Genomic DNA, 12145 nt, shown 5'->3' on the forward strand with positions numbered 1-12145 from the left:
TGTAGCTTGGGGAGGGAGCCTCTCTTCCTCTCTTTATCCTTCCTCTTTTTCCAGGGCTCTATGTGCCCTTACCTCATCTCAAAACGAACCTTAGGAAATGAACAAAAACTCAAAATCCATGAATTTTCTACAGATCCAGGCTATACCTCCTCTCTATGGAAGAGATGTTACAGGGGTATATGGTGTGAAATCTAGATCTAAACTTATGGTGTGGTGGGTAGAATGCCAGGCCTAGAGTCAAGAAGACATTGGTTCAGATTCAGCCTCAGATATTTCCCAGCTGTGTGACCCTGAGCAAGTCACTTAACCCTGTTTACTTCAGTTTCTTCATCTGTAAAATGACCTTTTATTCTGCCTTCACAATTTACCCTCCAAAGGTAGAGTTTGTTTTGATTACAGTTAGTCCTTTCCTTAATCTATTCTACTTTTTAGTCCCCATCTTCCCACTCCTAGTTCTTGCCTGATTATCCTTGAGTGTAGCATAATTCTAACTTTAAGATCAAACTCTGCATGTGAATATTCAGTTCTCCTTTCTCCAGTGTAGATGAAAGTAAGGTTCATGTGTAGCTAGAATTCCTTACCCCTTCTTCCATGTCTTCATGGTCTCTTTTTCACAAAACCCCCAATTATGTAAGATGATAAATTCTATCTTTGTCTCCTACTTTTTTCCCTAGTGTATTCCTTTTTCCCTTCCCTTTCTTTTTCTCTCTTATGATCATCAAAGTACAATAAAACTACACACAAACCGTCTGATTTAATTGCTCCTCTATGGTCTTGAAAATTTTGTGCTTTTTGCCCATTAGAATGTAAACATTTCATCCTCACAGAGACTCTTCCAATTGCTGGAATGCATTTACCTTCTATTGACTCCTAACTATCTATTTATCTCTGGTCTTGTCAGTAAGAATAGCTAGAAGAAGCTAGTCATTTTTAAGAAAAAAAATGTTCCAAATCACTAATAATTATCAAACTGCAAATTAAAGTAACTCTGAAGTTCTACCTAACACTGATCAGATTGGCAACAATGACAACAGAGAAAAATTACAAATGCTGGAGAGACCACCAGAAAATGGGCACACTCATCTGTGAAACTATGAAGTAGTCCAGCTATCTGGAAGGCAATTTGGAACAATCGCCAGTAGGTCACTGAACTACCTAGTCTTTGACCAAGTGATACCACTACGAGGGTTAAGCCTCAAAGAATCAAAGAGAGAGGAAAAGATCCACTATGTACAAAAAAAATTTTATAAGCCTTTTTTGTAGTGTCAAAAAATGAGAAACAGCAGGTACCCATCAATTGGGAAATTAATGCTAATAATAATAATAGTTAACATCTATACAGTGCCTGGTATGTGTCAGGCACTGGACTAAGTTCTTTACAACTGTTATCTCATTTGATCCTCACAACAACCCTGGGAGGTTGGTTCATTTGTTCATTCAATAAATATTTATTAGGCTTCCACTATGTGCCAGGCACTATAAGCGGCAAACGACAATCCCTGCCCTCAAGGAGCTTACAATCTAATTGGGGAGACAGAATGAAAACACATATTCACAAAGCAAGTTATGTACAGGATAAATAGAAAATAATTAAAATAAAAATTTAAAACCACTGGAATTAAGAGGAGTTGGGGAAGACTTCCTGTAGAAGGTGGGATTTTAGTTGGGACTTAAAGGAAACCAGCTAGGTCTACAGTCAGGGAAGAGGAAGGAAAGTGTTTCAGGCATGTTTCAGCCAGGGAAAATGAACAGAGCAGAAAGAGAGAGTATCTTGTTCATGAGCCCTGTGTCACTGGATCATAGAGTATGTGTTGATGAATCAGTTATAAGAAGACTAAAAAAGTGTGAGAGGGTCAGGTTATGAAGGTCTCTGAATGCCACAAAGAGCTCCAGAAGGCAACAGAGAAACACTAGAGTTTTTTGAATAAGGGGCAACATGACTAAACCAGCATTTTAGGAAAATCACTTCAGTGACTGAATGGAGGATGGATTGGAGTAGGGAGAGACTTGAGGAAGGCAGACCCACTAGTAGCTATTGTAATGCTTAGTAATGGCAATGTCAGAGGAGAGGAAGGAGCATATTTTCCAGATGTTGCAAAGGCAAAATTGACAGACCTTGGCAACAGCTTGGATACGGGGGATGAGAGATAGTGAAGAATATAGGATGGCTCCTAGGCTGCAAACCTGAGGAACGGGGAGGCTGATGTTTCCCTCTACAATAATAGGGAAGGTAGCAGAGGTCGGGGAGGGTTTAGGGGAAAAGATAATGAGTTCTGTTTTGGACATAGTGAGTTTAAGTTGACTACTGGACATCCAGTTTAAGATGCAGCTGGATCAGAGGCAGTTGGAGATGTGAGATTAGAGGTTGGCAGAGAGATTGGAGCAGGACAGGTAGATTTGAGAATCACCAGCACAGAAACTGAAATTAAATCCATGGAAGTTAAGGAGATAACCAAGTGAAGTGGCCTAGAGGAAAAGAGGGCCCTGCACAAAACCCTGAGGGACACCTGAGATTAGAGGGAATGATTCAGAGGAAGATTCAGCAAAGGAGACAGAGAAGGAGGGGTCAGATAGATGGAAGGAAAACCAGAAGAGAGTGGTGTCCTAAAAACCTAGAGAGAGAGAATATCAAGGGAGAGAGCATGATCAGCAGTGTCAAAAGGCCGAAGAGAGGTCAAGGAGAATGAGGATTGAGAAAAGGCAACTGGATTTGGCATATAAGAGACCATTAGTAACTTTGGATTAAGTAGTTTCAGTGGAATGATAAGGTTGAAAGCCAAAATGTAAGGGGTTAAGAAGAGAGTGAGAGGAGAGAAAGTGGAGGGACCTATCATAGATGAACTTTACAAGGAATTTAGTTATGAAGGGCAGAAGAAATACAGGACAATAGTAAGCGGGGATGGAAGGATCAAATGAGGGGTTTTTTTTTAGTATAGAGGAGACATGGGCATGTTTGTAAGTAGTTGAGAATGAACCATTAGAGAGGGAGAGATTGAAAATAAGTGAGAGTGGGATGAAAGAGACAGCATTCTATTGGAGAAGAGATGGCATGGGATCACTTGAACAAGTAGATGGAGTAGCCTTGGTAAGGAGTAAGGCCACTTCATCATGTGAAAAAAAGAATGAAGGAGGAGAGAGTGGCAGAAGGCACCTGAGTGACAGGAGATGAGGAAGAAGGGAGAAGAGGGAATTCATATTGAATGGCCTAATTTTTTTCTGTAAAAAAAAGAGGTACGGATCTCAGTCAAAAGTGAAGGGGAGAGGGAACCATGGGACATTTGAGGAGAGATGGAAAGGTTTAGAAGAGCTGATGTGAAGAGTGAGAGAATGAGTTCATGAGGGAGGTATAGTAGGATTGCCTGGCAGCAGTGAGGGCCCAGTTGAAGCTATGTAACATAAATATGAGCGTACTCAATCAAAACAGTTGCATTATTTTCTCCACCTTCTTTTAGCAGCACATATACAGGTACAAAGTGACAAATAGTGGGAATAATCCAAGGCTAAGGTTACTATTTGGGGGTCTTATACAGTTGGAAAAACAGTTGAAATCCTGTGAAAATGAGAACCTAAGACATCTGAAAAATTAGTAAATTCTCACTGGAAATATTAACACATTAACCAGAAAAAAGGGCATAGCAATTAGGAGTCCAATGGACTAAGCACATTTGGTAATTGAACAAATCTTTCAAGACTAGAACCTAGCCACTGTTCACACTTGCACAAAGGAAAAGAGCGAGAGTACTTGAGGCTGGAGTTCCACCTGCTGGTTTGAACCGATAATTGCAAGTCATACCCTAGGCTGTTTTTGAAGGAATAGTTCCTTCTATGTGCGGACAAGGCATTAATCCTCATATACTTGAGCTTTGTTCCCTAGAGGGTTCCTTACTGATGAGAGAGTGGCAGAAGCTGGAGCTCTGCAATGAAGTGGTGTCCTAAACTATGTGTATACAGTATAAGGAAAAAGTTGGTGCTACTCAAAAAGCATTTCATTCTGTTATTCCAAAAACATTACATGATGACTTTGGGCATAGCAGCCAAGAAAGAACCCTGAAGTTAATAAGAAACTTATTTTACTGGCCCAAGATGATAACAGATGTCAGTCACTAAGAAGCATGAAGCCTGTGCTCAAACTTTCACTATTTACATAGAGTATGAACACAAACAAGGCTTTGGAGCTTATCTGCAATGGCTTTATCTCTGGAAGCAGGTGGTGGGATTATAAATCGGAACAAGCCAACTTTCCCTCCATGCCCTGGCACGCCAGACCAGGAACCAAATTGCTTTCTAGACGTACAAAAGTCTTGTGAGAAGAAATATTTCTCTGTATACGGATTCCCTGCCAGGATTCACTGTGGCCAAGGCAGAGACTTTGAGAGCAATCTCCTAAAGAAGCTGCTGGATTTGGCAGCATGAGAGTAATTTCGAGCTGAGCTGAAGTCATGGCTAGACTTCTCTCAACAGAGAGAGATAAGTTATAGCAATAATAAAATATAACGGTCATTATTATATCTGGACAAGAAATGCCACATGTTGACTCCATTTAAATTTTTTCTGAGATCTCAGTGTTCCTAACATGTTTATCAGAGTACAACTGAAACATTTCAGGCTATGAGTCTCCTTGGGGACAAGAAGGTGTGGTTCTAGACTCCTTGATTTCTTGCCAAAGCAAACAATTCCATGAGCAACTTGTTCTCAAAGCTTCTGCCTTTGTCAGAATGAGGGAATCCATATGCTGAGAAATACTTCTTCCACAACATGTTAACTACTGTGGAAATTTTCTGGTTCTCCATTGGGTATGCCTGTGTACACCTGTTAAAATAATAAGTCACCTCTAAAACACAGCTTTTGTTCTTACCATTTCCTTCAGAGATTAAAAAGTCAATAAAGAGATTAGACAAGGGAGATTCAAAAACAACAGAACTCAATAACCCAGTGTTTGATAAAGTGGAAAACATACATTATTTAGGGGGGGAAATCCTCCTTTTTTGGCAAAAATAGAATAAAGGTAAATAGAATAAAGATCAAGCAGGACTCAAATGAAGACATGAGAAGACACCTTCAACCTACCCTTTCATAGAAGTAAGAGATTCACAGGTGTTACATATTGTACATGTTTTTGAACTTTTCCAACATATTTAATCTTTTTTCCCCTCTAAAAATATAATTTGTTGCTATGAGATGGCTCTGGAAGGTGGGGATGAGGAGGACATGAGATAACTGTGTGATTTAATAATATAATTTCCAGTTTTCTGGGAAAACTGGAAAGCAGTATGACAGAAATTAGACTTAAACCAACACCATATACTATATTCTACAATACATTATAAGTGGATATGTGACTCTAATATTAAAAATCAGACTGTAAAAAATTAGAAGAGAAACAGAGGTATACCTCTGTAGCAGCAAGCACCCCAAGCATCCTCAGGGTTTGCTGCCAGCACAGGTTCTTGGATCTGCTTTGTTAAAGGAAAGCAACTCAAAATGGGTTAACAAGCTTACTTTAATCAGTCAGACATATATCGTTTACCTTGTTCAGGGGAAAAAGGTCAGCACCCCGAACTTCAAAGTAGACAGGCAGAATTATCAAGACAGAAACAGATCAAGTAGACAGATTTCCAAACTGTCCAACCATTATATCCATACCCAGTCAACATCTGGGTTTCAACATCTGGGTTTTTCAAAGCTGGGGGGGCTCTGGTCAACGGCTTCCCAGAATCCAGATCAAATCACAGAACACTTCTCAAAGTGAGCCCCCAAAACAAAGCTACACATCAGGGCTTATATAGCCTTCTCCTGGCTCAGAGAATGTAACAACCTTTTGGACCCACTGGCCAATCAAAAAGTATCTACTGAAAAACAAGCCTCCTACCCCAGGCTCCAGGTGCACTTTAGTCTAGGGGCAGGGAAGATCTTCCAAATTTACATTCCCATTACAACCTCTCATGGGTAGGAGATGTATTTTTTTATTTTTCTTTTTAAAAATATTTTTCGGGGCGGCCAGGTGGCTCAGTGAGTAAGAGCACTGGCCCCAGAGTCGGGATAACCTGGGATTGAATCCGGGCTCTGATACTTAGCACCACACCCAGAAATAACTGGCCGTGTAACCTTGAGCAAGTTACTTAACCCCAATTGCTTAAAATATATATATATTTTTTTTCTAAAATTCATTATTTATTTTAAAGGTTATTTTCTTTTTAAATTTTGAATTTCAAATTCTCTCCCTCCCTCCCACCCCTCTCTCATCTATTAAGAAGGCAAGTGATATAATATCAATTATACATATGAAATCACATAAAACATTTCCATATTAACCATATTTTTTAAAAAGCAAGAAAAATAAAGTGAGAAAAGTATACTTCAATTTGCACTTGGAGTTATCAGTTTTCTCCCTGGAAGTGAATAGCATTTTTTCATCATGAGTAGGAGATATATTCTTAAGCAAACAAGAGATAGAGGTAATTACAAAAGATAACTTTAATTACTTGAAACTGAAAAACTGCTACCCAGACAAAATCAATACATTTAAGATAAAAAGTGGCTGAATGGGAGGAAAAACAACCTTTGTATCAAATTTCTCTGATAAAGGTTTAGTATCCGATGTATGTGTGATATACACATCTACACACACACACAAACGCACACCATCCCCCAATAGATAAATGGTCAAAGAATATGAAGAAAAAAACTAGGCGTGTAACCTTGGGCAAGTTACTTAACCCCAATAGCCCTCCAAAAGGCAAAAAAAAAAAAGAAGAAGAATATATAGAAACAGTTCTCAAAAGAATTGTAAAGTATTCACAGCTAATGAAATAATGTTTCATATCATTAATAAGGAAATGCAAATCAAAATAATACTGAAGTTTTACTTCACACTCAGCAAATTGGCCAAAATGAATGAAAGTGCAACAGCCAATGTTGAAAGGGTTGTGGAAGAATAAATATGTTGTTAGTGAAGCTCTGAAATGGTACAACTATTTAAGGAAGCAATTTGGAATTATACAAATAAAGTGAATAAAATGTCCACATCCTTTGAACCAGAGATTCCATTGTTGGGGTTATGCCATCAATAAGATACTTCAAAATATTTATAACTATATTTTTCGCAATGGCTAAGACTTGGAAACAAAGTAAATGCCCATCAACTGGGGAATGGCTAAATAAATTGTGGAGCATGAATGTAATGGAATACCTCTGCATTGTAAGAAATCATGTGATGGCCCTTCACCCTCCAGAGCCAACATGGGTCGAATTCGGGCCAAGACCGAGAAGAAGGAGGTGCAAGTCATCATCGAGAAGTACTACAGCCTCCTGGGCAACGACTTCCACACCAACAAGCGTGTGTTCGAGGAGATCGCCATCATACCCAGAAAGAAGCTCTGACAAGATCTCAGGATATGTTGCTCATCTGATGAAGCGGATCCAGAGGGGCTCTGTGAGAGGTAACTCCATCAAACTGTAGGAAGAAGAAAGAGAAAGGAGGGATAACTACGTTCCTGAGGTCTCTGCTTTGGATCAGGAAATCATTGAAGTGGACCCTGATACCAAAGAAATGTTGAAACTCCTGGACTTTGGTAGTTTGTCCAACCTGCGAGTTACCCAGCCCACAGTTGGGATGAACTTCAAAACACCAAAAGGAGCTGTTTAATATTTACTTTTGCCTTCTTCCCAATAAACTTGGGAACTCCCCCCCCCAAAAAAAGAAATTATGTGATGATTACAGAGAAGCATGGAAAGAGTTACATGAATTGATGCAGAATGAAGTAAGTGGAACTGAGAAAACAATAACTACAACCATGCAAATGAAAATAACAAAAATCAAAAGTAAATGTAACGAGATTATAAAGATCAAGCAGGACTCAAATGAAGAGATGAGAAGACACCTTCAACCTACCCTTTCATAGAGGGAAGAGTTTCACAGGTGTTACATACTGTACATATTTTTGAACTTTTTCAACATATTTAATCTTTTTTCCCCTCTAAAAATACAATTTGTTGTTATGAGGTGGCTCTGGAAGGTGGGGATGAGGAGGGACATGGGATAACTGTGATGATTTAATAAACAGAAAATATCAATAAAAACTTATTTTTTAAAAAAGTCAGTGAAGACAAGTTCCAAAGACATGCTAATAGTTATATTCTTTAACTATAAAGCACAATTTGGTAACAATTTTCTTTGCCCACATCAAACACAAGTCTCACACTTCTGGAAGTGAATAATATTTTTTCATGATAAACAGGATGTGTTAAACAAATAAGAAATACAAGTCGCACACTTCTGGAAGTGATCTGCTAACATTGTATAATGCTCTCAAGGCCATAAAGGAAAATGACCTGAATGCCATGATCAGGTACAATAAAGCATGCCGTTGGAGATCACCAACCTTCTATCATGTCAACAATAAAGTACCTTCTAGGGCATGGACCTTGAATCCTTTAGCTTCACTTCATTGCTTCTTGGCTCATATCACTTCCCATGGTCCATCAGTCATCTGATCTTACAACTAGTCTCCCAAAAGATAACTGAAGCAAAGAATGAAACAAGGTTCACATGCAATGCTGGAATGCTCTCTAATCAAAATCTCAAACTCTCAGCAACATGTCTATATTTACGATCTTCATTATCACTTCTCGTACGGGCCTCTGAGTCCAGATTGTATGGACCCTTAAGCAAGTGAAAAGGAGATCATGCTTACTGTTTTTAGAATTCAGTGATCTCCCTTTCTTTTCCTTTCTCTTCCATTCATACTGTCTGGGAGAAGAGATAGGGGGTACAGGGACTGACAAGTTCAAAAGTTAAAGTAATGGGCAGCTGGGTGGCACAGTGAATAGAGCACTGGCCCTGGAGTCAGGAGGGCCTGAGTTCAAATCCAGCCTCTTGACACTTAACATTTACTAGTCGAGTGACCTTGGGCAAGTCACTTAACCCCAATTGCCCTGTCCTCCCACCTCCAAAAAGAAAAAAATTTAATGGGAACAAATTCTCTGAGGAAGCAAGGGAGAGAAAGAAGTTGGAATGGAATTCTGCTTGATCTCACCAACAGCAGCTATTAGCTTTGTCTTGATCCAATTGACACCATATTATACACCCTCTAAGCTACCTCCAAATTGTTTCAAATTAGTTTTCACAGAGTATCCAGTCTCTTTCTGCCCTATCTCCATGAATGGTTTCATAAAGATATTTCATTCATAGTACCATGATAATTTTATTTTTTTTCTTTTTGGAGGGCAATTGGGGTTAAGTGATTTGCCCAAGGTTACACGGCTAGTTTTTTTGTGTGTGTTAAGTGTCTGAGGCTGGATTTGAACTCAGGTTCTCCTGACTCCAGGGCTGGTGCTCTATTCACTGCGCCACCTAGCCACCCCTTACCATGATCATTTTAATAATAGCTAACAATGCCAGGAGCTTTATAATTATTATCTCATTTTATTTGTACAGCAACCCTGGGAGATAGGTGCTATTATTATCCCCACTTTACAGGCAAGGAAACTGAGATAGGTTAAGTGATTTGCTCAGGGCCTCACAACTACTCAGTGTATGAGATGAGATTTGACTTGGTTCCTCCTAACTCCAGACCCAGTTCTCTATCCACTGAACTATCTAGCTGCCCATAAATATAGAACTGCAAGGGGACTTTTGAGGCCACGGCCTTCTTTTCACATTCTGGCTATATGTGATGTATAATAATATATTAATTCTTATCATATATACATCCATATCCTTTTCACACACTCTTAATTTTTGACCAAACTAATCTATTTGATGGAACAGCCATATAGATAGTGAGGCAAATAAGGTAACCCAAGACAGAAGGCATCCCAAGCTCTTTACCTTTGAAACCAAAATGCTTGGGGTCAAGGGGAGAAAAGGTGATCCTATACTAATACAGTGTCTGGGTACACCTGGTGAAAACCAGGCATAGAAGATTGCATGGGGGGAAGTTGGAACTTTATATTTTTCCTGGGAACAGCCTCTGTTCTGGAATCCTAATCCTGTGCTTCAATAATTTTGGTTCTGTTTTTGAAAATGTTCATTAAATGAGCAATCTGCCAAAGTGGAATCTCAAAGGAAAGGAGGTGAAGTCATATGAAATGTGTGAACTGTCCTTGAAAGATAGACAAGCAAAGCACTGGGAACAGTCCAGGCTAGCAAAAGCTCGTGTTTCACGTATATACCAGGGGGAGGTGGCATAACTCAAGCCCCGGGCACTATCAAGTAACTCACCTGAATGGTTGGCACATGCCTAATAATCAAGCTGTGGCTGCCCAAACCTAGAGTGCCCCCTGGTGACGTACTGGGACATAACACCTCGAGTAGGGGTTTTGAGCCCTACCTAATTGGTGTTACTAATAGATGAAATCATCGTGGTACTGCCAGCGCCAGTGTGAAGCAAAGTGTTCCAATCGTGCTTGTGTTTTTAAGTCCACAAGCACAAGGTGAAGATGGAATAGTTAGATAACAACTTGGAAAAGATCCAGGAATTTTAGTTGACTGCAAGTCGAACATATTGCGACGTGCTGGCCAAAAAAAAGATAAAATACTCTTGAGTATTGTTGAGAGGACAAAAGAGGTCTTGTTTTGGGGTAGCAATAGTGGATTATCACCTCCTTGTTCCTAGAAGCTTTAGCTCTCAACTGTCTTAGTTTTTTTGGTCATCATGTCACATTATTGACTTGTACTGGGTTAAAATCCAAGGGTGGTGGTTGCTATTTTTAGAAAAATTGCTTTGAATGCTACAATAAGCAGTTCACATGCTTATAGATATAGCCTATAAAGTAAGTGTATTGTATACACGTATATGTTATTGTAGTTTCCATACACATGTATATCTTCGGATACATACATCTGTACATATATACATCTTAACACATACAGGAGGAGGAGAGCAGGCTGGATTGCTTTTGGGAAATTGCAAAGTTTTTCTGATGATCCAAAATTATCAAATGTTAACCTATCCTTTTAACACCAAGGAAGAAGGGAAAGAAATAAGCATTTATGAAGTGCCTACTATGTGTCAGTCACTATACTAATGAATTACAAATATTATCTAATTTTATTCTCACAACAACCCTGAGAACTAAGTGTTATTACTATCCCCATTTTGCAATTGAGGAAAGTGAGGCCAGACAGAAATTAAGTGACTTGCCCAGGATCACACAGCTAGTAAGTGTCTGAAGCCAAATTTGAACTCAGATCTTCCAAGATTCCAGGCCCAGACCTCTATCTACTGTGCCACCTAGCTGCTAATATTCTTCTGGTGGAATCGTATGGGTTCAAGTCATAGAATATTTTAATCTCTAAAGAATTAAAGTTTAAGAGCACTCTAAGGACAATGGAAAGCTGAATGGTGATTATGAGCAGACTGTAACACTAGGAATTATGTAGAAGCAGTATAAATGATGTCATTAAGGAACTATTTGATCAAAAAGATTGGCCAGTCACATACTGAGAGTAAGGGATAAATAACCATGCGGAAGGAAGGAAGGAAGGAAGGAAGGAAGGAAGGAAGGAAGGAAGGAAGGAAGGAAGGACATGAGCAATGGGAACGGAACGGAAGGGAGGAGGGAGACAAGTTACCAGGTTACAATAGTCTAGTGGGAGTGGAATGAGGAGAGATGGGAGAGAGATTGCCGGGGAAATGGAAGGCTTGCTGCTGCCACCATGACTACAAGATTTTTCACTGGAGGGAGACAGGAAGAAAGAGGAGCCGTTTGGCTCAGATCCCTAGACCGCCCCAGGGTGGTGGCAAGCCGCTTTGGCTGCTTGAAGAACAAAAGTAGAATTTCGATTGAAGTGTCTCTGAAATGATGCAATAATGTAAATCAGTGAGACAGTATCAGTGCTGTGTAAGGCAGAGTCCAGGATCTGGAGCCAGAATCACGGGATCGAATCCTGCATGTGCTGGGTACTTTCTCCAACTTCAGGCAAATTCAGCTGGGCTTCAGTTGACTAATTTAGTTTAAAAACAAAAACGAAAAATAACCAGGGCGGGTAGATGGCGCAGTGAATAGAGCACCAGTCCTGGAGTTAGGAGAACCTGATTTCAAACGTGACCTCAGACCTTGATAACTTACTCGCCGTGTGACCTTGGGCAAATCATTTAACCCCAACTGCCCTCCAAAAAAACCCAAAATACAAACCCTTTTT

The 12145-nt window shown here is 39.7% G+C and overlaps 1 pseudogene; it reads left to right on the forward strand.

The window, feature by feature from the left end:
* Nucleotides 1-5387: 5387 nt before the first annotated feature.
* On the forward strand, nucleotides 5388-7670 carry LOC138161905 (small ribosomal subunit protein eS17-like; annotated as a pseudogene).
* Nucleotides 7671-12145: the final 4475 nt, after the last annotated feature.

Source organism: Petaurus breviceps, unplaced genomic scaffold (assembly GCF_028583685.1).
Source record: "Petaurus breviceps papuanus isolate PSGF00001 unplaced genomic scaffold, PetGlider_PUasm1.0 120, whole genome shotgun sequence".
NCBI classification, from domain to species: domain Eukaryota; kingdom Metazoa; phylum Chordata; class Mammalia; order Diprotodontia; family Petauridae; genus Petaurus; species Petaurus breviceps.